General features: G+C 41.7%; 1 long non-coding RNA gene across 1 annotated transcript; it reads left to right on the forward strand.

Moving 5' to 3' along the window:
- The first annotated feature begins 2,001 nt into the window (after window positions 1-2,001).
- Window positions 2,002-18,887, forward strand: LOC116526559. Its single transcript, XR_004258194.1, has 3 exons — window positions 2,002-2,423; window positions 14,870-15,070; window positions 18,513-18,887. It is a non-coding gene; the product is annotated as an uncharacterized LOC116526559 (long non-coding RNA).
- Window positions 18,888-22,739: the final 3,852 nt, after the last annotated feature.

Consider the following 22,739-nt stretch of genomic DNA (forward strand, 5'->3'; position numbering starts at 1 on the left):
GACAAGACAGGTCAAGACAAGAAATGTGATCCCTGATGTTGAAGGTGGAGCCTAGTGGGAGGTGTTTGGGTCACGGGAGCAAATCCCTCATGAATGGCTTGGTGCAGTCCTCGAAGTAATAAGTGAGTTCTCACTCTATTGGTTCACAGGAAATCCAATTGTTGAAAAGAGCCTGGCACCTCCTCCCTTCCTTCTTGCTCCCTCTCTTGCCATGTGACACAGCTGAGTCCCTTTCACCTTCTGCCATAAGCGGAAGCACCAGACTGGCACTGTGCTTCTTGTACAAACTGCAGAACCATGAGTCAAAAGAAACACTTTTCTTTGTAAATTACTCAGTCTTGGGTACTCCTTTATAACAATGCAAAATGGACCAATATAATACCTTCAGCATTCTAAGCTCAAAATAGAAGCATCCATTTGGTTGGTCTAGGTCCTAGGTCTGGACACTAGCAGCTGGAAAGTAGGGAAGGAACCATCATCTTCCTCCAGCTTCCATAGTGGGAAACAAAGCTGCCTCCCATCTATCTTGAGGTTCCCCCTAAGCAAGAGATTACTCAATGCAGGATAGTCAAAATGGACAGATGTCCACTACATCTCATTCATGTGGTATGTCATATTGATAACATTAAATTGTTGATTTATCTATTTACTAACTTTTTGTTTTGAGACAGGGTCGTGCTCTATCACCCAGGCTGGAGTGCAGTGGCACAATCATAGCTCATGGTAACCACAGACTCCTCCTGAGCTCAAGTGATCCTGCTATCTCAGCCTCTTGAATAGCTGGGACTATAGGTGCATACCACCTATCCCACTAATTGTTTTTATTTTTCTGTAGAGATGGGATTTTGCTATGTTGGCCACGCTGTTCTCAGACTCCTAGCCTCAAGTGATCCTCCCACCTCAACCTTTCAAAGAGCTGGGATTACAAGTGTGAGCCACTGCACCTGGCCTTACTTACACGTCATACAGAATTTCATATCTATGTAAGAAAACTAGCTTGCAGTGTGTGTGTGTGTGTGTGTGTGTGTGTGTGTGTGTGTGTGCATACATGCTATCCTCATCAGATTTCAGTTTTACTAGCTTAAAAAAAAAAACAACTGTTAAGTGTCCCCATTTTCTTTAGGCTCCAGAACAATTTAAATGACGTGCTGTCAATAGTTACAAGAATTCATTCAATGTACTCTCTGGATCTGGTTTCAGGGAGTAGGGAGGTCAATTCCATCTCAAAAAAAAGTGCATTTAAGTTTTTTAAAAGGCATGAAGAAGTTCAAAAAACAATCTTTAGAAAGCACAAAGCTTTGACAGGATGACAGCAGAATGGCTGAGAAAACGCTGATTCCTTTGAGGGAGAGGTCACATCTGGGCACCTTGAGATATAAGTGGTACATTTGTTTGGTACAACAAACACACAGTTAGGCACTTAGCTTCCAGGTCTACAATCAAGTGGGCCAGAAGAGAGGGACTCTGGTGACCCTTACTCATATGACAAAGGGCAGAGGGCAGATTCCTCCTGGGAATCCTATGATCATCTCAGAATGAGTTAGGAGCAATGGAACAGAGACCCTGGTCTTGCCCAATAAGTCTTCCAAACACCTAGGAGAGTTCCAGACATCTAAGTTACACCAGAACACAATGGAAAGAAGAAATAAAACCTTTAAAAAAAATTTTTGCCGAAATTAGAGAAATATGAGATTCATTCCACTATAAATATTTGACAAATTAATTAGAGTGCTTACTATGTGATACATGCCTGTTCAAGATTCTGGGGACAGGCTGAACGCAGTGGCTCAGGACTGTAATCCCAGCACTTTAGGAGGTAGAGGCAGGAGGATCCACTTGAGGCCAGGAGTTCCAGGTTGCGGTGAGCTGTAATTGTGCGGCTACACTCCAGCCTGGGCAACAGAGCAAGATCCTGTCTCAAAAAAAAAAAAAAAAAAAAAAAAAAAAAAAAAAATCCTGGGAGTGTCACAGTGAAAATACAAAGTATTTTCCACACTAGGGGAAGACAACAGGAAATAAGCAAATACACAAATACTGTGCGTAATATAATTTCAGCTACCGATAATTGCTTGGAAGAAAAACAAAACCAAGAAAAGAGACAGGAAGTGGTGGGCAGAGAGTATGTTATGTAGAATGCTGAAGACAGCCTCTCTGAGGAGGGATATTTGAGCAGGGAACTGAATGAGGTATGGCAACTAGCACCTGTGGAAGTCTGAGGACCATCCAGAGAGAGGCCAGAGGAAATGCAAAAGGCCTAAGTTGGAAATGAGTCTGGCCTGTTCCAGGAAGAACAAGCAGATCAGAGTGGCTGCCATGAACTGAGCAAAGGAGGAAATGGCCAAAGATGAGGTGGAGGAGACGGGCAAGGAATCAGAAAATGTAGGACCTCATTCCAGGAGTTTGAGACTACCCTGGGCAACAAGGTAAGACCCCATTTCTAATTTTTTTTTTTTTTGAGACAGGGTCTCTCTCTTTCACCCAGGCTGGAGTGCAGTGGCACAATCATGTCTCACTATAGCGTCGACTTCCCAGGAGGCTCAAGCAACCCTCCCACCTTAGCTTCCTAAGTGCATGTCACTACACTCTGCTAATTTTTGTATTCTTTTATAATGACAGGATTTTGCCATGGTGCCAGGCTGGTCTGGAACTCCTGAGCTCAAGAGATCCTTCCACCCTGGCCTCCAAAAGTGCTGGAATTACAGCATGAACCACCCCGCCTGATGAAAAAAAAAGAAGAAGAAGAAATTTGAAAAAATTAGTCAGATGTGGTGACTAATTAAAAAAAAATACACCTATAGTCCCAACTATGTGGGAGGCTAAGGCAGGAAGACTTCTTGAGCTCAGGAATCTGAGGCTTCAGTGAGCTATGATCGCTCTGCACTCCAGCCTGCAGACAGAGCAAGACTCTATCATAAATAAATAAATAGGCAGGGTACAGTGTCTCATGCTTGTAACCCCAGCACTTTGGGAGGCCAAGACAGGCGGATCACAAGGTCAGGAGTTTGAGACCAGCCTGGCCAATATGGTGAAACCTGTCTCTACTAAAAATACAAAAATTAGCCGGATGCAGTAGTATATACCTGTAGTCCCAGCTACTCAGGAGGCTGAGGCAAGAGAATCACTCGAACCTAGGAGGCAAGATCATGCCACTGCACTCCAGCCTGGGCAGCAGAACAAGATTCCATCTCAAAAAAAAAAAAAAAAAATAGGACCTCATGGGGACTTGGTAAAGAGGGCTGAAGATTATTTGGACAAAAACAAAAATTTAGAAGATGCTGTCAGTGGTCATGTATATAATGCAATAGATAATGTGTAATTGAATGTTTCATAACTTTGAAAATGAAATTTGAGGATACAGAAGGGATTTTTAGAAAAATGGTATCAGTTAAACATATCAATTTTCCTCTGCTCCACACCAGTATTTTACTAAAATTAGAGCAAAAGAGTAAAAAAAGATGCAGGTCCACAACAGAGAGCTCAGAAGAGGAGAACCCAGTCAATGGGAGATTGTGTAAGTCAAAGTTCCATTGGAAAAGCAGAATCCACCTTGTATATTTCGAGTGGAAAAGGTCTGAATACGCAGAATTTCAGGCTTACCCCACCATTGGAAGGCTGGGGAAATGAAGACCAGGCAAGCCACTCCCACCAGTCTTAGACATAGCACTGATGTGAGTGAATCTCACCACCTCCCATGGAAACTTTGTGTGTCTTTTAAGGGCTGGGCTGGAACTGGAGTAGGACTAGTGAGGCAGTCTTCTGCCTCACTAGTTCGAGTTTTAAGGGGTTATCAAAGTTTTAAGGGGGCATCAAAGAATATTGTAATGCTATATATATATATACATATATATATTTTAAGACAGAGTCTCACTCTGTCACCCAGGCTAGAGTGCAATAACATGATCTTGGCTCACTGCAACCTCCACCTCTCAAATTCAAGTGATTCTCCTGCCTCAAGCCTCCCGAGTAGCTGGAATTAGAGGCACCCGTCACCATACCCAGCTAATTTTTTGATTTTTAGTAGAGTCAGAGTTTCACCATGTTGGCCAGGCTAGTCTTCAACTCCCGACCTCAAGTGATCCACCTGCCTCAACCTTCCAAAGTGCTGGGATTATAGGTGTGAAAACAGTGCCCAGCCATGCAATATATTTTAAAGCATTATTTATTTATTTATTTACTTTTTTCTCAAAAGTTAGAATAGTCCTGTTTGGTTGTTTATTTATTTATAAAGGTAGGGGTCTTGCTGTGTTGCCCAGGCTGGTCTCCAACTCCTGGCCTCAAGCAATCCTCCCACTTTACCTCCCAAGTAGCTGGAACTATAGGCTCAAGCCACCATGCCCATCAACATTTATTTCTTTTTCATTTACAAGGAATAATTATATGTTTGTAGAATACCATGTGATGTTTTGATCTATGTACACATTCTATGTATGTAGAAAGAACTAATCCAGCTAATTAACATTTCAATGCAATATTTTAAAACAACAAACAATGAGAAAAAACAATCCATGATCAACAAAATGTCCAAATTTTTAATAAAAACAAAATCCAACCCTGTACTTGCACAGCCCTCTCTCACGCACGTCTTCCTCATCCTATCTCTGCTCAAGAGCACTGTGAGGACTGAGTTACTGTCTTCCTAGCTATCCACAGCCCCAATATGGGTCATTTGCAACAGCGTGCCTGGAAGCCAATGAAACCTCAGGACCGTAGTTTTATTCATCCAGTCTGCCCACCAATAATTAATTCATTGAACGCCAATAATCACCTGACAGGAATTATACACAAAGAGCAGTAATCTCCACCAGACAATAACAGATGAAAATGGTAGAACTGAAGAACATGAGTGTCCAGGTTCAAAGCACCCAGCGCAATGTATTATTAAATGACCCATGCCGAAGCGTATAATTATTAGGTTGGTGCTAAAGTAATGACAAAACCACAATTCCTTTCTCACCAACCTAATAGGAAATTTTAGAACACCAAAAACAGATACATCTTTGAAATGTGTGTAATGAAAAGCAGAGGCCACAGAGTTACATTAAAAAGTAACATTGGGAGGTTGAGGGGGGCAGATCACTTGAGGCCCAGAGTTTGAGGCCAGCCTGGCCAACATGGTGAAACGCTGTCTTTACTAAAGTAAACAAAACCTCAGCCAGGCATGGTGGCATGTGCTTGTAGTCCCAGCTACTTAGGAAGCTGATGCATGAGATTTGCTTGAACCCAGGAGATGGAGGTTGCAGTGAGCCAAGATGGCACCACTGTACTCTAACCTGGGCAACAGAATAAGACTGTCTCTAAATAAATAAAGTATGTGACAATCAGAAAAAAGGACAATCAGAATGTCCTCGGACTTTCAAAAGCAACAAAGAAGCAAAACACAATGAAGTAATGTGTTCAAAATAAGGAGAAAATATTATTTCCAATCTGGAATTCTAGTCTCAGACAAACTACAAAGGCATTTTCATGCATTGCCTCAAAAAATGTACTTCTTATGACTTCTTTGTTAGGAAACTGTTAGGAAATATGGTCAACCAAAAAGAGAGATTAAGCCGTAGAGACTGGCAGAAGAGCCAGGATACATAACACATAACAGAGACAGAGGCCAAAGAAATTCCGGAATGCGTAGAGAACAAGTTCAGACTGAGTAAGATTATAGGAGGCTCTAAGAGAGATACGTCCAGGGAGGGAAAAAAAAGGGAAACTTGATGTGCCTGACTACATGAAAAAAATATTTTTAGCAGAATTTTGCAATTCTGTTGGAGAGCTTGGAAATAATTAGAGACAGTGACAGAGAAAACTGAGCAAACCAAAACAAGAAGCCATAATTCCAAGGAAAATACAGAAATTGACCAAAAGAGGAAATGTAATTTTAGTACTTGACACAGATCAGTAGGGAATAATATTTGCATTAGTCATAATAACATAGAACATTAAATAACAACTGTGCCTTAACCATATTGAGAGAATGGTAGGAGTACATGGTGTCATGAAAGTACCAAATCCTGTTCTACGCTGTGGCTGACATTGCTGGTTTCCCACCTAATATCTATTCTCCTCTTCTGATTTACAAATAGAATGCTGATTTTGTTTGGAGCAGCAATATACCTAATTTTAAAAACCCATTTTCACCCAGGCACTGTGGCTTACACCTGTAGTCCCAGTGCTCTGGGTAGCCAAGGTGGGAAGGTGGCTGGAGGTCAGGAATTCAAGAACAGCCTGGGCAACATAGTGAGACCCTGTCTCTATTTGAAAACAAAAATAGCTGGGTGTGAAGGCACATGCCTGTAGTCCCGGCTACTCAGGAGGCTGAGGCAAGAGGATCACTTGAACCCAGGAGTCTGAGGCTGCAGTGAGCCAATCACTCAAACCCTGTGATTGCACTACTGCACTCCAGCCTGAATGACAGAGCAAGACCTTGTCTAAAAATTAAATTACATTAAATTAAATTAAAAATTTAAAAATCCCGGTTTGCCATCTAATGACTGAAATAGAACAGAAATCCGTAGTGACTTCTGAGAAAATTTTTCTTTTTTGATCTCAGTGCTATCCTTTCCATCTTATCACTTGCTGCTTCTTCCTCTTGGGAAAAGGTATTCCAGGTATGGGGGTGCAGTAGCCATTTTGTGACCCTGATGATGAAAACCACATGCTAAGGATGGAAGAGCCAAAGAAAACAGGAGGCTGATTCTTGACGACATCCTTGAGCAGCTACACTAACTCAATGTACTAGTAACACACAAGTAGAAAATAAAATTAAAGACTGGGTGTGGTAACTCATACCTGAAATTCTAATAATTTGGGAGTCCAAAGAGGGAGGATTGCTTGAAGCCAGGAGTTTGAGACCAGTCTGGACAACATAGTGAGACTTCTATCTCAACAAAAAATGAAAAATTAATGAGGCATGGTGGCTGGTGCCTGTAATCCCAGCTACTTGAAAGGCACAAGGAAAATGTGGCACATATACACTGTGGAATACTATGCAGCCACAAAAAATGATGAGTTTGTGTCCCTTTTAGGGACATGGATGAATCTGGAAACCATCATTCTCAGCAAACTGACCCAAGAACAGAAAATCAAACACCACATATTCTCGCTCATAGGTGGGTGTTGAACAGTGAGAACATATGGACACAGGGAGGGGAGCTTCACACACTGGAGTCTGTGGAAGGGGTAGGAGAGGGATAGCAGGGGATGGGGAGGTTGAGTGGGATAACATGGGGAGAAATGCCAGATATAGGTGACAGGGGATGAAGGCAGCAAACCACCTTGCCATGTATGTACCTGTGCAACAATCTTGCATGATCTGCACATGTACCCCAGAACCTAAAGTACAATAAAAATAAATAAATAAATAAAACTGATGGGATAAGAAATAGTGCTTTAAATCTATTTAAGTAATAAAAGAAATGAATGTAAATCATTAAAATATGTACCTAAAATTAAAAAAAACAAAAAGGCTGAGATGGGATCAGCTGAGCCCAGGAATTCTAGGCTGCAATGAGCCATGATTGTGCCACCACACTCCAGTGTGAGTGACAGGGCAGGATCACATCTCTAAAAAAATAAAAAGGAAAGAAAGTGAAATTGAAAACAGAATTATTTACAACAATAGCAAAACTCATCAAATACCTAGAAATAAATCTGACAAGAAACATGTAAGACCCCTGCACTGAAAACTATAAAACATTGCTCACAGAAATTAAGAAACCCTAAATAAATGTAAAGATATACCATGTTCATGATTAGATGACTCAATATTGTAGAGATATCAATTCTCACAAAATTGATCTGTAAATTTGGCACATTATCAAAATATCAGCAAGCTCATTTTTTGTGTGTGGAATTTGACAAGCTAATTCTAAACTTTATGAGGACATGCAAGAGACCTAGAATAGCCAAAATAATCTTGAAAAATGAGAACTTAAACTATCAGAGATCAAAACTTTATATCCAAATCTTATCTTTATTACTTTTTTCATCTCTACTCTTTATTATTTTCTTCATTCTAACTTATTTGGGTTTAAATTACTTGTTCTAGCTTGACATGAAAGCTTAGATCATTGGATTTCAAATTTTTTTTAATTTACCTTTTTATTTTGAAATAATTATACTCATAGAAGTTACAAAATTAGTATATAGGGTTTCTTTTGTTGTTAGTTGTTTTTTGTTGTTGTTGTTGTTTTTGAGACAGAGTCTCACTCTGTCACCCAGGCTGGAGTGCAGTGGCCTGATCTTGGCTCACTGCAGCCTCAACCTCTGTAGCTCAAGCAATCCTCTCACCCCAGACAACTGAGTTGATGGAACTAGAGGTGCACACCTGGCTAGCTTTTGTATTGTTTTGTAGAGGTGGATCTCTCTATGTTGCCCAGGCTGTTCTTGAACTCCTAGGAGCTCAAACTATTCACCCACCTTGGCCTCCCAAAGTGCTGGGATTACAGGTATGAGCCACTGTGTCTGGCCCTCACAGAGTTTCTTGAGCCCTTCGCTCAGCTTCTACTTATAGTGACATCTTACATAACTAAAGCAAAATGTCAAAACTAGAAAACTGACATTAGTACACCATTGTTGACTAGACTATAGATTTTATTTTGTTTTCACTAGTTTTAACATGTATTCATTTATGTGTGGGGTGTGGAGAGGTGTCTGTGCAATCCAAACCCAAGTATAGATTCATGTAACCGTACTACAATCAAGATGCAGAATTGGTCTATCATCATAAAGGAACTCCCTCCCTCTATATTCCCACCCATATGCTTTTACCTCAATCTCTGTTCCTTAGCAACCACCAATCTGTTCTCCGTCTCTATAGTTTTGTCAGTTTGAGACTGTTATGTAAAGGGAGACATGGTACATAACCTCTTAAAATCTACTTTTTCTTACTAAGCATGATGCGCTTGAGGTTCATCCAAGCCATTGCAAGTATCAATATTTCATCCTTTTTTATTGCTGAGTAGTATTCCATTGTATGATTGCACCAGAGTTTGTTTAATCATTCGCCCACTGAAGGATATTCCTTTTATTTGCAGTTTGTGTCTATTAAAATAAAGCTGTTATGAACACAGATATACAGGTATTTAACATGCACTCATTTATGTCCGTGTTAAGTAGACACGTATTTGTCTGAATATAAGTTTCTATTTTTCTAGAGAAAATGCCCAAGAATGCAATTACTAGGTTTCGTAGTAAGTGTATGTTTAGTTTTTTGTTTTGTTTTGTTTTGTCTAGTCCACAATAAACATCATAGTATGTGTTTAGTTGTGCAAGAAACTTCCAAACTATTTTCCAGAGTGGCTGTGCCATATGATATTTCCACCAGCAATAGATAAGAGATGTAGTTTCCCTGCATCTTTCCCAGGAAATATTCTTTTAAAATATATGCATTAAGGCTGAGCGAGATGGCTCACAACTGTAATCCTAGCACTTTGGGAGGCCGAAGTGGGTGGAAGTCAGGAGTTTGAGACCAGCCCAACTCACATGGCGAAACCCCATCTCTACTAAAAATACAAAATTAGCCAGGTATGGGGGCACATGTTTATAATCCCAGCAGCTTGGGAGGCTGAGGCAGGAGAATTGCTTGAACCTGGGAGACAGAGGTTGCAATGAGCTAAGATTGTCCCTTTGCACTTCAGCCTGGGATGCAACAAGAGCAAAACTCTATTTCAAAAATAAATGAATCAACAAATAAAAATATATGCATTCGAGTTATAAATTTCCACCTGAGCAGACTTAATGGTTTAAGTCACGATTAATCTGGGCGCCTAATACTCAGAGCTGACTGTAATCTTAATTGATTGCACCCTGTGCAACCCCAGAGGGTCACCAATTACATCATGATCTAGTGTTTTAGAAAATAAAATTTGAAAGCTTCTATTAAACGTCTTGAATTTAGTTGGGGGGGAAACCCGATTAGCATGGCCTGCAGAAAACCTGGAATCTCTTCAAAAATGTTCTTTTCACTTTAAACTTTAAACAATTTTTTGCATAATTATATCATATTTTCATGAAAGCTTGCTGTCTAAATGGGATAAGGAAAAATAGTTATAGACCAAGAGGTATTGGAAGTACTGTGAGGCCATTAAAAAGAACAAGACACCTCTTTCTGGATTTACAGGAAAATATTACCATAATTTATAGTTAAGTGAAAAAAATTACAGAAAAATATAAGCCCACTTAGGTCATATGTGTAGTTTTCTATATTTATATAGCAATTTTTAAGTCTAAAAGAATACACACAATTGTTAACAATGAGGTGAGATTTTTGTGTCTGGGGTGAGTGATTATTGAGCAAAATTTTAATATTTAAATGTTGCTTACTATATTATTAAACGAAATTTAAGTACATTTCAAAGTTTTTAAAAAGAGAGAGTTGCCAGGTGCAGTGGCTCACGCCTGTAATCCCAGCCCTTTGGGAGGCTGAGGCTAGCGGATCACCTGAGGTCGGGAGTTCAAGACCAGGCTAACCAACATGGAGAAACCCCATCTCTAAAATACAAATTAAAAAATACAAAAATCAGCTGAGCCTGGTGGTGCATTCCTGTAATCCCAGCTACTGGGGAGGCTGAGGCAGGAGAATCACTTGAACCCTTGTGGTGAGCCAAGATCACACCACTGCACTCCAGCCTGAGCCACAAGAAGGAAACTCCATTTCAAAAAAAAGAGAGAGATACAGAGTGTGTCATTAAACCGTTAATATCTGTTCAAATAGCAAAACTCCCTCCTGCTAATTTAAATTAATTATTTACCAAAAGATGCTTAAAAACACTGTAAAAAGATCAATCGATCGTTGGGTAAGCTACTGATCAAATCATGGAGCAACAGATTATCTTCATCAGTAAATGAATAAAAAACCTAGAAATGTACATATTATGTAATTGATACTACCGCATAGCATATTTTATATATTATACATGTTTATATTACACATATTACTATATATGTTACGCTACTTCTTAGTTTCTAAACTTTTTATTATGAATTTTTTTAACATATGAAAAAGCTGGTTGGGTATGCTATCTCATGCCTGTAATCCCAGCACTTTGGGAGGCCGAGGCAGGTGACTACTTGAGCCCAGGCGTTCCAGACCAGTCTGGGCAACATGGCGAAAACTTGCCTCTACAAAATATACAAAAATTAGCTGAGCATGGTGATATGTGCCTGTAGGCCCAGCAACTCACGAGGCTGAGGCTGGAGGATCACTTGACCCTGGGAGGCAGAGGTTGCAGTGAGCTGTGATCACGCCACTGCACTCCAGACTGGGTAACAGAGCATGACCCTGTCTCCAAAAACAGAAAAAAAAACAAAGCTGAGAACCATATGTTGAACAGTCTTTCTTCTTTTTTTACCCAGTACAGACAAAATCTCTGCTCTCATAGAACTTAAATTTAATGAATGTTAGCTTATGGCTTACTTTTTTTTCCTCCTGAACCTAAACTGCCTAGCCCATGTTTTCAAACTGAGTGCTAGCTCTCTTCCTCCTTGAAAAGCTCCAAGTCCAATTGGATTCTATTAAGGTTTGCTCTAGCAATTATCACCTTTATCAATGTTTTTTCGTTTTGTTTTGTTTTGAGATAGGGTCGCACTCTGTTGCCCAGCCTGGAGTGCAGTGGCACAATCACAGCTCATTGCAATCTCCACCTCTCAGCCTCCCAAAGAGCTAGGACAACAGCACCCAGCCTCTCAGTGTTCCTAAATGCAAGGAATCTGCATATCCAGGACCCAATAAAAATGAAGTAAAACGAAGGAGCAAAGCCCCTGGTTCAAAAATTTCTAAAAATGTCAAGACAGTAAAGCATCAAACCAAGCCCAAGGTCCTTCTAAGCATGGGGCCTTGGACAACTGCACAAGTCACATACCCATGAAGCTGGTCCTGTGTCTATCATTCATAGCCAAGTTCTAGCCCACATAGATTATACAAATTGTAATATAACTGTCTCTGACTGGCCCATTCAACCCTCCAGCCTACATTTCCGTTGTCTGAGCAAACTCTTTCTCAAGCATAGTCTTCTGGAGACAGAGGAGACAACTGTAACCCAAATCAGAACTAGTTCTATTATTTCACTCACTTGTTCACTCACAAGATACATGTTGAGCTCTATTGTGTGCCAGGCACTGTTCTTCACATTGAGGATGGAGCAGTGAACAAAAGACAGAAATGCCTGCTCTGGAGGAGACTGCATTCTAATGCAAGAAGACAGACAACAAACAAGTAATAGATACAGTGTGCCAGATGGAAATTGATGCTATGCAGAAAGACAAACATCACATGTCCTGGCTTATTTGTGGAATCTAAAAATTAGAACAATTCTACTCTCTATAGCCATAGAGAGTAGAAGGATGGTTGCCAGAGACTGGGAAGGGTAGTAGGGGATTACGGGTGGGGAGGGGATGGTTAATGGGTACAAACAGTTAGAAAGAATAAGACCTCTTGTTTGATAGCACAACACGGTGGCTAAAGTCAAGAATAACTCTTCTTCTTCTTTTTTTTTTTTTTTTTTGAGACAGGGTCTCCCTCTTGCCCAAGCAGGAGTGCAGTGGCACAATCTCAGCTCACTGCAACCTCTGCCTCCCAGGCTCAAGTGATCCTCCTGCCTCAGCCTCCTAAGTAGCTGGGATGACAGGTGTGGGCCACCACACCTGGCTAATTATTGTATTTTTAGTAGGGATGGGGTTTTGCCATTTTGCCAGGCTGGTCTTGTACTCCTGAGCTCAAGCAATCTACCCACCTCAGCCTTCCAAAGTGCTGGGATTACAGGCATGAGCCACTGCACCTGGCCTAAAGTCAATAATAACTTCATCGTGCATTTAAAAATAAAGATTGTCATTGGATTGTTTGTAACTCAAAGGATGAATGCTTGAAGGGATGGATACTCCATTCTCCATGATGTGCTTATTTCACATTGCATGCCTGCATCAAAACATCTCATGTTCCCCATAAATATATGAACCTACTATGTGCCAGCAAAAATTAAAAATTAAATAAAAAAGAAATGTTAGAAAATAAAGAAGCCTATACTATAAATGTAAATTTTATATATATATATATATTTAAAAGCAAAAATTTCTTTTGAAAAAGAAAGGAATTTGGCGCTATGGAGAAAATAAAGCTGGAAAGGGAAACTAAAATGTATAGGGGATTGAAATTTTAAATAAAGTGGTCATGAAAGGCTTGCTGGGAGGGTAACTCTTGAGTAAAGATCTGAAAGAGGTGAAATAGGGAGCCAGGCAAAAATCAGGAGGGAGAGCATTCCAGGCAGAGTGGAGCCAACTCCAAAGGCTTTGAGAAAGCAACAAGCCTGGATAAGTTTGCGAAACAGCAAGGAGGCCAGAGTGGCTAGAGGGGAATAAACACGGGGTGAATAGTAGGATGTGAGGTTTGATTGGTGAGGAATTTAGTGATACCGAGACGGGAACAGCACTGAGTGATCACAGGAAGATGAAAAAAACCCAAACAACAGCTCAAACAAGAACTAGGGGAAAAAAACACAGGATAACCGAAAACCCAAAAGAAGGGAGAGAAAATGGCCAAAACCCCGGTCAGGATGATGTGTCCATGACTCTTCCAGGCAAACGCATAAGGGAGAAAGGAGGCAGTCATTGGCGTCCCTGAAATTCCCTCCTTTTGCAGAATGCCTACTGATTATTCCACCCACTCGTTAAAGAGACACCTATAGAATTAGAAACCCAAACTCTGTTGTGTGAGACTCGTTCTCCCAAGCACGCCCACCTTTCTCTCTTAAGTGTGTGTTTCTGCTTGGTAATAAAAGCTTCTTGCTTCATTCTGACTCATCCTTGAATTTTTTCTCCTGACAGTGCCAAGAATCTGACCACTGGCTGGGGCTGAGGTCTCACTGGCGTCGGGAGACCTTCCTGAGTCCTCTGGCAACATTACTAAATCATGGAAGGCTCCAGGATAGACCATAAGACAGGCCACAAAACAAGCCCAACCAAGTACTTTTAAAAGATTGAAACTGCTGGGTGTGGTGGCTCATGCCTGTAATCCCAGCACTTTGGGAGGCTGAGGTTGGGAGTTCGAGACCAGCTTGACCAACATGGAGAAACTCTGTCTCTACTGAAAATACAAAATTAGCCAGGTGTAGTGGCACATGCCTGTAATCCCAGCTACTCGGGAGACTGAGGCAGGAGAGTTGCTTGAACCTGGCTTGAACCCGGGAGGTGGAGGTTGTGATGAGCTGAGATCACCCCATTGCACTCCAGCCTGGGCAACAAGAGAGAAACTCTGTCTCAAAAAAAAAAAAAAAAAGATTGAAATCATGCAATGCCAGAGGTCTCCAATGTGTTGCTTAGCCCCCATGAAATGCCATTCACAATTTTGGAATGCATATAGTGAGAAGGATAAAGGAGTGAAAGGGACATTCTCCAGCCAGCCTATTCAGTCTGTATGGATGAGAGATACCATAGTCAGATTATCTTTAGAACTGGACATGTACAGTCTTTTTTTTTTTTTTTTTTTTTTTTTTTTTTTTTTTTGAGATAGAGTCTAGCTCTGTCACCCAGGCTGGATTGCAGTGGCACCATCTCAGTTCACAGCAACCTCCACCTCCCAGGTTCAAGTGATTCTCCTGCCTCAGCCTCCCAAGTAACTGGGACTACAGGCACCCACCACCAAGCCAGGTTAATTTTTTTATTTTTAGTAGAGACGGGGTTTCACCATGTTGGTTAGGCTGATCTCAAACTCCTGACCTCAGGTGATCTGCCTGTGTCAGCCTCCCAAAGTGCTGGTGTGAGCCACCGCGCCTGGCCAATTCTTGCTGTTATGAGTAGTTGTGTTCTATATAGTTGCCACAAACACTGAATTAGTGAATACTGAGCCATTGCTGATGCTTTTTTTTTCTTTTTTTTTTTTTTGCAGGTTTCAAAAGCTCACTTTATTCTAATGTGAAATGAAGACATGATGGTTTGAAAACAAGAAAAGTTATTGATCAGCTGTGAGTATGCTTTGCCTGCTAGCTTATGCCCACCCCCTTTGAAACGACAAGTCGGGACAGACCACACCCATAAGCAGCTCTCTGCAAAGACCCAGGCAGACGCCCCAGCCTCCTCCAGCTCACAGGTCAGCCATCCCCTCCCCAGTCAGGGCTCCAAAAGCAGGCACAGAGAAGCAGCATGGCGGGGGGGCGGGCAGCAGGGTCTGTGGGGGACCCCGCCATTCACAGAGCTAGTCTCTGTAGAAGGTGCTGTGTGGCAAGGACCAGGAAGGGAACTGCACTACAGAGAGCTGACATCATTTCTGCATCTGTAACTTCCCCCAGATCCATGATTCAGCCCTGCTCCCACCAGCCCCCACCACGCCCCGCTGTGCGTTAGGCCCCTCAGGTTAAAATGGGGAGAAGGTGAACTATTGCTTCCAGATGAATTAAAGTTCAATTCCCGAGAGCCTCTGGTCACATTTTCATCAACTGATCAAAATGTAACTTTGCTTTATGTGTGTTTCTATTTAAAGTCACCTTATTTAATATGTTGTTGATGCAATAACATTGAAATAATGGCCAACAGCACTATAACTCATGCCTGAATAAACCTTATCTAACACATGTATTTTCTCGGTAAGGCACATACAGCCTTCCTGTGCTTAGGAATACTAGATCGCACTTCTGCACTACACTCGGGGGCCATTGTACTCTGAGCACAGTTGAGTGGAATTGTAAAGCAGTGACAGAAAAAAATTGGGAAATTCACAAATATGTGACAATTAAGACACTCCCAAATAGATATTGGATCAAAAAAGAAACCACTGGCCAGGCACGGTGGCTCACGCCTGTAATCCCAGCACTTTGGGAGGATGAGACAGGTGGATCATGAGGTCAGGAGTTCAAGACGAGCCTGGCCAACATTGTGAAACCCTGTCTCTACTAAAAATACAAAAACTTAGCCAGGCATGGTGGCAGGAGACCGTAATCCCAGCTGCTCGGGAGGCTGAGGCAGGAGAATCATTTGAGATCAGGACGTAGAGGTTGCAGTGACCCAAGATCACACCATTGCACTTCAGCCCTGGTGACAATGCAAGACTCCATCTCCAAAAAAAAAAAAAAAAAAAAAAACACCGGGGAAATTAAAAAATACTTTGAGATGAGTAAAAAGGATACAACATATAAAAATTATGGGATGTAGCTTAAGCAGTTATTAGGGGGAAATTTACAGCTATGAACACCTACATTAAAAAGAAAAAATGTTTCAAATCAATAGCCTAACTCTACACTCTCAGACACAAGAAAAGGGAGAATGAATGAAATCATGCGGGGCCTTATGGACCATTGTAAGGACCTCAGCTCCCATAACCTCTGGAAACATCCAAAAGATGAATAACTGTAGGGTCCAGTCCTACAGGGTTCTGTGAGCCCCTCCCAGCTGGTGTGGAGATGAGAAATTGTAGAAATAAAAGGCGTAAGACATGGAGACCAAGAAAAGGGAGTTTGGGCCCAGGGATCCACTGCTACCCAAATTGCGGAGACCAGCAGTGGCCCCAAACGCTGGGACCTCTCACTTTGATTGAGTTGCAAATCTGGGAGCAGGATACGTAGGGCGTGGTCTTGGGCATCAGAGACTGGGGGCAGGGTAGATAGGGCATGGCAGTGATAGGGTCAAGTACATGGCGTGTCATTCAGGTAGGGGCTCAGGAATTTCTGGCACCCGAAGTGAGGTAAGGAGCATAATGCATCAACACTTTTTCCATACTTATCAAGAAAGAACTAAAACATTAAGATTTATATTACTATTACTGATTATCTTTTCTAAGACAAAAAGAACCAGGTGCAGAAGCAGAACATAAGAGTAGACATGGAACTTGACCACTGAAGCACATTATCACATAGAGACAATTTAAGCCCCTGGATGTCTGTGGGCTTACCTGACAGCCATCAGGCCTTACCACAAGAGCTTGGAGAAGCAGAGTTTTCTAGTAACTCCTCCGGGGAAGGAGACATCTCAGCTATTTTGCATATCTCTTTCCCTAGCTGGCGAAACAGTGGGCACTTTCCCAGCACTGGCACTGGTGCACAACCAAGGCACCCTCCAGCAGCCCTTATGCAGGTGTGACAGAGGGCTTACAGCATCTTGCCTTAGTGTCATTCATTTCACAATGTCACCCCAGGTTCACACTTCCAACTTGAGAGGCATTAGTCAAAGAATTAAAATCATCTATGAGTAAGATCACATATGAAGAATTAATAACTATTATGGTTATATTTCTAGTTACTTTCTTCTTCATTGTTTATATGGAAATAGGCTGAGGCTTTTTGCTCCTGCCTCGGTGCTTATGGGATCTCCCTGCTACAAAGAACCAACCCATAGGTTGGTTCTCATTATTCATGAATTTTATATTTGCAAATTTGCCTACTCACTAGAATTTATTTGTAACCCTAAAATCAATACTTGCAGTGCCTTTAGTGACATGTGCCAAGCAGCAGAAAATTTTAGTCACCCACTGTGCTTGTCTCAGCTGAGGTCAAAAATGGCAACACTCTACTGTCTTGTTTCAGCTCTTATACTGTAAACACATGTCCTTTTTTGCAGTCTATTTAGTGCCACAATTTTCACATTTTTGTTTTGTTGGTGAGTTTGCTCTCAAGTGTAGTGTTGAAGTACTATCGAATATTTCTAAGCACAGGAAGGTTGTATGTGCCTTACTGAAAAAAATACATGTGTTAAATAAGCTTTATTCAGGCATGAGTTCTACGGTGCTGTTGGCCATTATTTCAGTGTTATTGAATCAACTATATATTAAATAAGGTGACTTTAAACACGACCACACATAAAATTTAAAACGTTACATATCGATCAGTTGATGAAAATGTTGTCACCGGCACTTGGGAACTGAACTCTACATTTTATCTAGAAGCAGTGGTTCAGCATTCACTAATTCAGGGCTTGTGACAGCTTTATAGAACATAGCTACCCAAAATAGCAAGAGTTGATTGTACATGTCCAGTTCTAAAGGTAATCTGACCATGATATCTCTCATCCGTACAGACTGAATAGGGGGGCTGGAGAATATGCCTTTCACTCCTCCATCCATTCATTCTAAAATTGCGAATGGTATGTTAAGAGAGATGAGCATTTCTTTAGAGACCTCCTGCGTAAAAGGAGAAACCATGGCTGCTGTCCACAGTGCTGATATCTAAAGCCAGCTTCTCTCAAGAGAAGCAGCATCAAAATAATCACTGAAATCCACACAAATGAATCTGAGGATTCTGATTCCTACTCCCCAAAGATCAAAGACAGTAGGTTGCCCCAAAAGACTAAGTCAGTAAGAATGCATGAAGAGAGAGCATTGATCCCATCTTGGTGGGACAAGATAACACCCACAAGAACTGAGGGACATCATTCTAGATTTGTAGGAATCCTGGAGAGAGTCAAACTTGGGAGCAAGATTACTCATCTCCTCTGAGTTCCCACACTTAGCCAATCCTGTGCCACATATGCCTAAGCCTTAGTAGCAGCTTAACCAAATTTTCTAAGCTGCTTTATATGTCTTTATATCTCCTCTGACTCTATAGAATATTTAAGATCTCCTGCTATCTCTTGTGACTAGCCTTCTGAGACCCTGAACCCCAGCACTGATACTCTAAGGACCAGAAACTCTACAGAAGTATTGCAAAAACGTTCCAAAGGAGTATAAATAGAATTTCAGAGAAAGTAATGCAGTGGAGAAGCCAAGAGAAGAGTGTTTCACTAAGACAATTATCAGTTGCAAGTGCCAAAGAAGGCAACAGTAGAGAAATTATGCAATATGAGATGTTTTTGCAACCCAGAATTTATTCTGATTTTGCTTGGAAAGAACCACTTTTTACCCATTCTCAGCCCTTGTGTTTTGGGTGAAGCTGAATCTACTCAGAGATGGAGCATATAATCCAAGCCTGAGCCAATCAATGCATCCCATTCTTCTAATCACAGTGTTCAACTAGAAGTTGAAACAACCAGGCATAGTGGCTTGCACCTTTAATCCAGCTACTCTGGAGGCTTCTGAGTAGTGGGAGTGAAACCTTGTCTCCAAAAAAAAAATGTTTCCTACACTAGAAAAATTGTGCTAACTTTTGCCAGAAACATATGTATACCCTTTGGGGGAAAAAGGTCCTAGAAAATGAATGTAGCCAAGTTTATATTTCTCTACTATTTCAACAATTGATGTTATTGGCTTAAGCTAAGACTATACACAGAAATAGTATCCAGGTCATTGAATTAGGGTTCAATTAACAAACAAGAATTGTCTTCTAGAATGCCACCACCCTTCATCGGCCCAGCAAGGAATACTTTCCTTGCTGATTGCTTCTTGGAATCCTGCAACCCTACTACATGATATAAATGTGAGCCTGGAAATGTGAGTCCCACTGACCCCACACTTGACTCATATTAGCCTTAGGTCCTATGAAGATAGTTTGGTAAACTTTGGGTCTTATTGAGATAGCTGACTGGGCCACAGTGACTCACACCTGTAATCCCAGCACTTTGGGAGGCTGAGGCATGATAATTGCTTGAACCCGGGAGGCAGAGGTTGAATGAGCGGAGATTTTCCCTCTCAGAGTTCTAATTAACCCGTTATCTCTTGAAGTAGCTAGGGCCCTCCCTATTGTCACTTGGCATATAAAAATGTTCCCCGGATTTGTAAATACAAATCATCTGGGACTAGATATGAAATACACTCACTTTAAGAAACAGAAGAAGGCATCACCATATCCAAGTGGGAAGATAGGATTTTTATTCTCTATATTAGTTGGGACATTTCTGGTTTTGAGCGAGATAAACTGAACTCAAAATGTCCTAAACACAATAGTAAGTTTATTGGCTCATATGACTAAGAATTCCAGGAGGTAGACCCTGCGTTAGGTAGTATTGGGTCCAGAGACCTGCAATTTATTGTCAGCACTGGAGCCACCTCCATCTCTGGGCTTTGCATTTCTTTGTGTTGATTTCACTCTAATGCCCCACGTGATACCTCCATAGTCCTTGGATTACACAGTCCTTTCTGCTAGAAGTCCCAGAGAAAGAGACATCCTCCTTCCTGCAATCTTTCAGACAAAATCTTGGGTGGGTGTGACACTCACTAGATTGAATTGGGGTCTGTGTCCTCTCCTGAGCAAAAGACTGTAACCTGAAGGCAAGGTATGGTTGCTTATGCCTGTAATCCCAGCACTTTGGGAGGCCAAAGTAGGCGGATCACCTGAAGTCAGGAGTTCAAGACCAGCCTGGCCAACATGGTGAAACCTTGCTTCTACTAAAGAAAAAAAAAAATTAGCCAGGTGTGGTGGTATGCACATGTAACCCCAGCTACTTGGTAGGCTGAGGCAGAAGACTCGCTTGAACCTGGGAGGCAGAGGTTTCAGTGAGCCGAGATCGCACCACTGCATTCCAGCCTGGATGAGAGTGAGACTCCATCTCAAAAAAAAAAAGACTGTAACCTGAGTGACAAAATAAGCTGATTTGCCAGAGCCAGTGATGGGCGTCAATGTAAGTTGAACCACATGAATGCGGTTGGGGGGTGTGGGTAGTATTGAATGGTTCTTCAAAGGAAAACCATGTTTGCAGAAAAGCAAATGGCTTCTACATCATTGCTCTTGACAAGCAAGCGTAAAATCTTAGTATTTAGGGGACAATGTAAGTCTCATCTAATATTGCTTTTTCTTAAGTGGACCAGAAGTGTTTTTACTGAAAACAAAGGGAAATGTTGGTTCACTTGTTTTAAAGTTTCTTCCTCACTAACAGCCACATGATCTGAGAATTTCTCATTTACCAGTAGTGGTGAACCTCTTCAGTCATAGTTGTTTTACCAGTGCCTACCCTCATGGTGTTAGCTGATTGGACCAGAAATGAATATACCCACTCCAAAGAAGCTAGCTCATTGACAGGCCAGTGGTCAATTAAATTCATCTTCGGGACCCACTGAGACTAAGACAACTTTGAAAACTCAAGAAAGCCCACAAAATCCTCTACTAGGCACAGTGACTTATACCCATAATCCCAGCACTTTGGGAGGCTAACGTGGGCAGATTGCTTGAGCCCAGGAGTTCAAGATCAGCCTGAGCAACATAGAAAGGCCTCCATCTCTACAAAACCCACAAAATTTAGCAGGGTGTGGTGGTGCATGCCTGTGTTCCCAGCTACTCCAGAGGCTAAGGGTGGGAGGGTCAATTGTGCCAGGGAGGCGGAGGTTGTAGTGAGCCAAGATCATACCGCTGCACTCCAGCCTGGGTGACAGAGCCAGACTCTGTCTCAAGTAAAAAATAAAAATAAAGACCACAAAATCCTCCTCCTGAGAGACCTAGACCTTTCCTGGCTCCCATTCTCCTGAGGCCCTCTTTGTGTTTTTTTGGATTCTGTAAAAAGATCCCTGCCTGCATTCATTTAATAATTTCTTGATTCCACTTAAGCTAATTTGAGTCTGTTTGTGTTGCCTGAAACCAGATGACTTTGCCAAGGCTGAGTCTGGTCACAGTCATATCCAAGGATGGCATGGAGGCCAGTGAAGGTGAAGCAGAGTAATCCAGAGTGTGAGTAGGAAGAGATGAGGGCAGAGGGAAAGCAGGGTCAGATGGCAGGGACCCTTGTAGATGATCATAAGGACTTCAGCTTTCATTCTAAATGAAGCAAGAAGCCACTGAAAGGGTTTAAACAGAAAAATGACATGATCTAACCTTAATTCAGTAAGAATATCTTTGGCTGGCTTATTCACAACAGGCTGTGGATGGCAGAATCAGCAAGACTAGTGAGGATCCAATGGCAATGATTCGGGTGAGAGACGATGATCGATTGGAGCATGGTGGTGGCCCGAGAGGTGGTGAGTAGATTCTGGGTATATTTTATAAATCAGAACACTGATGCTTTAAGAGGGAGAGGACATTGCCTATGGTCTTATGATGACAGAGTGGTTTAGAGGCAATACCCCTCTGTACTGAAGAATCAGATGATGATTGTCCTAGGAGTGTACACATTTACCAAAACTCCTTGACTTGCACATTTTGGGCCAGGCGCAGTAGCTCATGCTGCAATCCCAACACTTTGAGAGGCCGAGGCAGGTGGATTGCTTGAGGCCAGGAGTTCAAGACCAGCCTGGGCAACCTAGTGAAACCCAGTCTCCACAAAAATAAAAAATTAGCCAGGCATGGTGGCACAAACCACTGGCTACTACTTGGGAATCTGAGGCAGGAGGACTGCTTGAGTCCAGGAGTTGGAGGCTGCAGTGAGCTATGATCACACCACTGCATTCCAGCCTGGGTGACAGAGCAAGACCTTGTCTCAAAACAAAAAAAAATATATATAGTGCATTTCACTGTATATACAATTTAACTTGATTTTATAAAAAGCCAATCTAGCCTAATTCCACACTTGTAATTCCAGCACTTTAGGAGACTGAGGCAGGTGGATCCCTTGAACTCAGGAGTTCGAGACTAGCCTTGGAAACATGGTGAAACCCCTTCTCTACCCCCTCAAAAAAATTAGCTGGGTGTGGTGACATGCACCCGTGGTCCCAGCTACTTAGGAGGCTGAGGTGGGAGGCTCCTTGGAGCCACAGGAAGTTGAGGCTGCAGTGAGCCGTGATCACACCACTACCTTCCAGCCTGGGTAACAGAGTGAGACCCTGTCTCTAAATAAATAAATAAATTTAAAAGACAAAGAGAAGAAAAAGTTGGCTTTATTTTACAATGAGAATATAACTGTGTATTGTCATTAAAAACAAATTTGGAAGTTGGACAGTGTGTATTTCAAAATCCCATTATATATGTGTGTGT

The sequence above is a fragment of the Sapajus apella genome, unplaced genomic scaffold (genome assembly GCF_009761245.1).
Source record: "Sapajus apella isolate SASKATOON/1434 unplaced genomic scaffold, GSC_monkey_1.0 scaffold51, whole genome shotgun sequence".
Lineage (NCBI taxonomy): Eukaryota > Metazoa > Chordata > Mammalia > Primates > Cebidae > Sapajus > Sapajus apella.